General features: G+C 38.2%; 1 non-coding gene across 1 annotated transcript; it reads right to left on the reverse strand.

The window, feature by feature from the left end:
• Positions 1-1,144: 1,144 nt before the first annotated feature.
• On the reverse strand, positions 1,145-1,217 carry Trnav-aac (transfer RNA valine (anticodon AAC)). The gene has a single exon. It is a non-coding gene; the product is annotated as a tRNA-Val (tRNA).
• Positions 1,218-6,345: the final 5,128 nt, after the last annotated feature.

Here is a 6,345-nt window from a genome sequence, read left to right on the forward strand (position 1 = left end):
CTTGTGTCCCATCTTCTAAGATCCATTTTCTTTCCCCTTCTGGTGATAAAAATAGGTTACCCTGTAAAACCAATCCCAGATTTTTATTAGTTCCTTTTTTATTGCTGTAACAAAACACTATGACCAAGGCAAGTTATAGAACAAGGTGTTGATTTGGGCTTAGGGTTCCAGAGGGTTAGAGTTCATGATGATGGTGTGGAAGTAGCAGGAGGCAAGAACTGGATGCTGAGAGCAGAACCTGAGGGCTTACACATCCATCTACAAGCAGGAAGCCTAGAGAGCCAAGGCTGCCACCAATGACTTCCTCCAACAAGGTCACAACCCCTAAACCCATCAAACAGCTCCATCTACTGTGGACCATGTTTTCAAATGCATAAGCCTATGGGGGAACATTCTCATCCAGACTACCACAAATTGTATTGTCATCTTCTGTAACACATTCCTTTTGTAAGAGGCCTGGCAGAAATGAAGATATCCTAAAGAGAAATCTGTGTTTCTTGATTTGAAAGGATGACCCAGATAATGATGGGTCAGTGATGGGTGAGATCACAAGACTGCTTAGAAGTGCATAGTCTTGGCTCTCTATTTACATTTTTACCTCACTTCAGGGTCTTGAAGATGGAGTTGCTGGGTGGAGAAGGAGGGTGGGCTAGTCACTAGATTTCTTTGTCTCTACTCCCTATGTGGCCACATTGAAAAAATAAATCTCCTTTTTTTTGCTTTCTACTATTAAGTTAACTCTTTTAATTGTGTTATTGAGGGCTGGTGGCTGAACTGGCTTGGGGCAAAAGGCTGTGGTTCCAACTTCTATATGATAACACTTTACCCCAGATTTAATAGACTTTGACGCTCTCCTGAAGTTATTTTAAGTGTGATTGATTGGAATGAATACACTTAGTCCTAAAATGAGCAGCCACCCACCCCAGTTACCATTAGCCCTGTCTTTGCTTAAGAAAGGCCCCCTATTAGTTGTCTAATTTTATTATAAATAACACCATGTTATCACAAACACTATCCAAGTACATTTAGGATGTTCTGTGTTATCATTTTTGTTTTTCAGAGCTGAGGACCAAACCCAGGGCCTTGTGCTGGCTAGGCAAGCGCTCTACCACTGAGCTAAATCCCCAACCCCAACAAACACCTTTGTTTCCGCCCGGTTTCAAACCAGGGACCTTTCGCGTGTTAGGCGAGTGTGATAACCATTACACTACAGAAACTCACTCATTTTTTTTTATTTTTAAGAAATAAAATCTTAGATAGGGCAAAAAGAATACTTGGACATAAGTTACTTTTATTACAGGAAAAGAATTTAGTATTTTTTTAAAAATATGTGGTATTTGTAAGCACAAGAAGTGGGAAAGTCTTTGATCAGGGCCTTGTAATCAGGGAAGCATAGAAGAAAACAAAGGATACAAAAATATGAGAAATTGACTACTTCAAGGAGGAAAGTGTTACATCAACATCAATTAATATTTATTGAGCACCTACTGGGTACATAACACCTGCTAGCAACTTAGAAAAATGACATGGATTATGTCCCTATAAAACATAATTACCAAGGACTATTTTTGGCCATTTGTTTAAATTCATTATAGCAAGGACAAGCAAGCTGGGATGCTGGTAATTTGGTCTCATTAATAAAACTGATTCCTAGGGAGGCTTGCTTGCTCAGAAGGACAGAAAATAAACCATATTGAAATATTATTTTCTATTATTCCAATCATTATAACATATAATACACAGGTGGGGCCAAATGCTGTAATTTCAAGTATGTGAGTCCCAAATGCAGTCATCAACCCACTCCTAGAAGAAGTGTGACATCTACTACTTGTGTCAACATCTCCTTCTCTTATCATTTGTGGAATTAATGAATGTTATTGATTTTTGACCTCTGAGCTGAGGTTAATTGTGGAAGTGTGAATATTTATCACTGAGATGCATGGGAAATAAAATAGTATTCATTCTCACATCTTAATTCTCGTGGATAACAAAATACAAACATATACCTCTTCTGCTCTGAAAATAAGGGCAAGTCTTGAACTGTATGACATAATCTTCTAAAAATTTTAGGCCATTCCTTTCTATTCCTCATCAGTGACCTGGGCTGAAAAATTTGGCTTCTGACCATGTGAAATGTGCCAGAATAATGTAACTAGGAGATCTGAGATTGAGAAAGACTAGAATAACCTGAAAGTGTCATGAACATTAACTTCTCCTAGGATATGGAAATTGGCTACGTCATTTAAAATTCAGAGAAAATTGATATCTGATACACACTCCCACACTAATCAATTCAATTGACTGTATTCTGGTATTCATCATTCTCTTCTTACTGGGAGTAGAATCAATTTTGCAAATATTTTATTTTATGGATTTATAATGTATACATTCTCTACTTCCAGAAAATATCCTAGGTGCTTACTTTGTCAGCTAAGAAAAATAGATTAAGGAACACTAGCTGAATATTCCCAGCACTGTAGGATGCCTGGAGCCTGATCTATGCCCAGGCCTTGAAAATGATGCCTTTGAACAGCCTGGAGAGGCTCAGTCCCAATACTATGGGTCATATTTCCAATTTTTATTAAAATTATGATTTGCCCTGTGCCTGTGAGGGTATGCTTATCTGCCCAGCTTGATTATATTCTCTCTGAAGGTGGTCCAAGGTGAGAAACTTTCCATACTTGGATGGATTTTCAAGGAAATTGGAGAACGATGTCTGCGGTTACTCTCAACATTTACTGTTTCTTAAAGGAAATAGTGTGATCACAGTACAGATTGGAAACAGTATGGCTTTTCCTAGGAACTCATAGACACTGAGGAGAGATGTTTGGAGAAACACGGAAGAAGAAAGCAAGGAAAGAACAAATAAATAACTAAGGCAAGTTTTGTGGAACCTAAATCTGGAGTTTTAAAAGTTGCCTGTCAAGTTCAATTTTGCTTTCACTGGCTCTCATTGTTTTCATACATGATGTGGTCAAACACTCCCATTGATCCAAGTTTTAAGAAACATTTATGCATTTCATGTCCACATTTAGCCATTATTATCTCAAAAGAAGAGTTGAGAGAGATAGACTCTAGAAAAAAAATGTAAGGAGACACATTGCAAGAAAAATCTCTGATTGAGTTTGGGATAAACTCTTTAAGAATATGTATGTACATAGGGAACAACCGTGCTAAAAAGACAATGTATCCTGGTGAAATAAAGGACAGGTTACATTTTGTGTGCATAATAAAAATAATATCCCCTTCTAGGAGGACATGATTTATACATCTTTATTGCTCACTTATTTAGTCTCCTTAACTTCCCAGTTCCTCTTCTAAGATGCATCCCTTTGCTTATGTCCATATTTGAGTGTCTTCATATGAACCTTGGGAAGTGAGGCTTAAAGAGCTTGCAGGAATACTGATACCCCAGCTACTACCGTTGCTATGGATACTAAACTGCCCTACGCTCCTGAAACAGAAGTCTCTTGCCTTTTGCTAAGATAACTTATCAGCTTACAAGAAAACTAAAATTTCAGATTTGTCACCATTACAAATAATATAATATCTGAGCTTGAAGATCTTGAAGGGACATTGGAGGTATGTAGTTCAGCTTATCAATAGCCTGGATGCTCTAGGAAATCCTACCTTGAGGACAGCTATTTAACATTGATGAACCTAGTTTTTTTTTTTTAACATGCTTGAGAATAAGGTTTTTTTTTTAACTAATACCCTTTGACACTTTATATTGAAATGGTGCCTTAGGCTGAAATCCCAAATGTTTAATGTGTCCTATGAAGCTGATCCATTCTTGTTTATCTCTATTTCACAAATGAGGATGTAAGATTCAAAATTTAATTTTTATCCCCAAGGTCAAAGGGGTGATTAACAATAGAACCAAGACCAAAGGTAATTAAATTACACCCCAAAGGCAAACAGCTTAACTCTGAATTTGTTCATAATCCCATTTTGTGCTTTACAGTGCTCCTTGCAGATTTTCACTGATTTCCCCTATAATTATGTGCTCTTTGCCATGAGTCCTTTTAGTTCTAAAAAGTATGGTCCTCAAGCTCAAGGGAAAGTAAGTCCATCATTACCTCACAAAGAGATGATTCTGAAAGATGAATTTCTCTAGCACTCCTTAGTGGAATCCTGCTGAAGCCTGCATTCTCCCAGGACTTTTGCCCAAGATTGTGCAGTTGTTGGGCTTCTTAGCCTGTATCTACATTTCTTGTTCTCTTACTAGGCATACTTTCTTAAAAAATCTGTCATATACAAATTCTCCACTGTAGGTTGACTCCAGTACAACTTTATCCATGAGGGTCAACTAATTACCAAAGTGCATTGAGCAAGTTTCAGTGCTTTGGTAAAGTGATAGTTTGATAGATCTTTCCCTTTTACCTGGAAAAGCTGATGGGAAGAACTGGACCTTTGTCAAGAACAACTGCTTTTTAATCTGCACAGTAGTGTCTCTGTATTTGGCATATTTTAAAGAGAAAAGGACAATGGTGGAATCAATGGCTTCTCCATACACCACTGGAGGAAGAATCAGAGAAGGCATTTTTGACTGACTAAAGAAGGTGAGACAACACAGGTTCAGTTCATAGACATAGCTGTCATTTAAAATGATGATATGCTTACTCTCTGCAAGTCACTGTAGGATACATAGAAATAAATGACACAACTCTTCCTTCAGGGCAAAAGAGACTAAAAATGACAAGAGAAAGAGTTTTTACAATATGAAGAAGATTGCTCCTAAAGTTGAAGATGTATAGAATCTGAAGCAATATAAACATTTTTACATGCCCACTATGCACCAGGAAGCAGGTATTTTGCAAGGCACCAAGTCAGTTCACTCCAAATGAACCTGCTTCATTATGTTTGCCCATTTCTATGATGGATTTTTTTCCACGATGGCTGACTTTAAGCTACCAAGGAGACATCAACTGGCTCCCAGAATTCCCGAACATGTAACAGTTGGCTCCAATGAAGTACTATGAGGAAGCTTCTGCACCACCCCTTTTCCCCATCCCCTCACCTGAAGATATAACAGAGGACTTGGCAAAGAGGGATACCTGAAAATGAACTGCACTGAGAAAATAGGTAGAAAGAGAAAAATGCCCTTGTAAGGAACCCTAGCAAAAAGTTAAAAGTGTGGAAGCAAAATGCCAAAGAAATGGCATTTCCTTGGAGGCTAGAAGCTTAAGAAGTTTATCAGGCTACAAAAATTCTGGAAATGAGAGAATATGCATTTTTTATAGAAATGAAATATGTAGGAGCTAGAGCGACAGCAGCAAGAAGTGAGGGCAGAAAGACAGTGTGGCATAGAATGTGACTAGCCTCCAAAGACAAAGTTTAGACTTCAGCCTAAGCTACCATTTCCTCTAGTTAGTTCACAGAATACCAGGAGGTGTTATATAAACTTATGCCCAAACATGCTTTGGAAAAACTAGGCTAATCAATATGAAATAGCTATCTTCACTGCAGGAGCTTTCAGTTTATTGATATGTAGTGTTATTCCTCCAGTTTGAGACATATATTATTTTCTGGACTTAATTGATGGTTGATTGTGTTTGTCTTAGCTTGTCTTCTATTGCTGCAATAAACAGTGCGATCACAAGCAATTTAGGGAGGAAGGGAAAGGACATGGCTTACATGTCCTGAGCACAGTGCACCACTGAAGGAGATTAAGGCAGAAATATAAACAGGGCAGGGACCTGGAGGCAGGACCTGAAGCAAATACCATAGAAGAATGAACATTGCTTACTTGCTTGCTCTTTAAGCCTTAATCAGCCAAGTTTCTTTATATATATATATATATATATATATATATATATATATATATATATCCCAAGACTACCTGCCCCAGGGGTGGCACAACCCACAGTTGGAATGGCTGTCCCACATCAATTATTAATCAAGAAAATGGCTCCACAGATGTGCTCCCCAGACAATTCGATGGAGGCAGTTTTTTCAACTGAGGTTCCCTCTTCCCAGATGACCCTGGCTTGTTTCAAGTTGACAAAAACTAAGCTTGACAGGTTTGTTTTAAATTGTAAACTGAATTGGGATTGGGATTGCCCAAGAATTAGTGAAACACTAATGTGGTGACACTTTCAGACACCAGTAAACCAAGACTACTCTTCCCTCATCAGTAGATAAACCCTCCTAAAGGAATTAGTTATCTAATACCTCTTGAAAGGTGGTGAAAGGTAGGAAGAGGGACTAGTTGGAGGAGGTATGCTGTTGTGATATGTACCTAGAGCTGTGTTTTCCCATGGCCCTCTTTCTATAGGCCCCCTTTCTCACTAATTCCTATCTATTAAGGGGTGAAGAGTCTTCTCTGCTATGTACTCTGTCTTA

Source organism: Peromyscus californicus, unplaced genomic scaffold (assembly GCF_007827085.1).
Source record: "Peromyscus californicus insignis strain IS unplaced genomic scaffold, ASM782708v3 Scaffold_10__1_contigs__length_136768540, whole genome shotgun sequence".
Classification (NCBI taxonomy): Eukaryota; Metazoa; Chordata; class Mammalia; order Rodentia; family Cricetidae; genus Peromyscus; species Peromyscus californicus.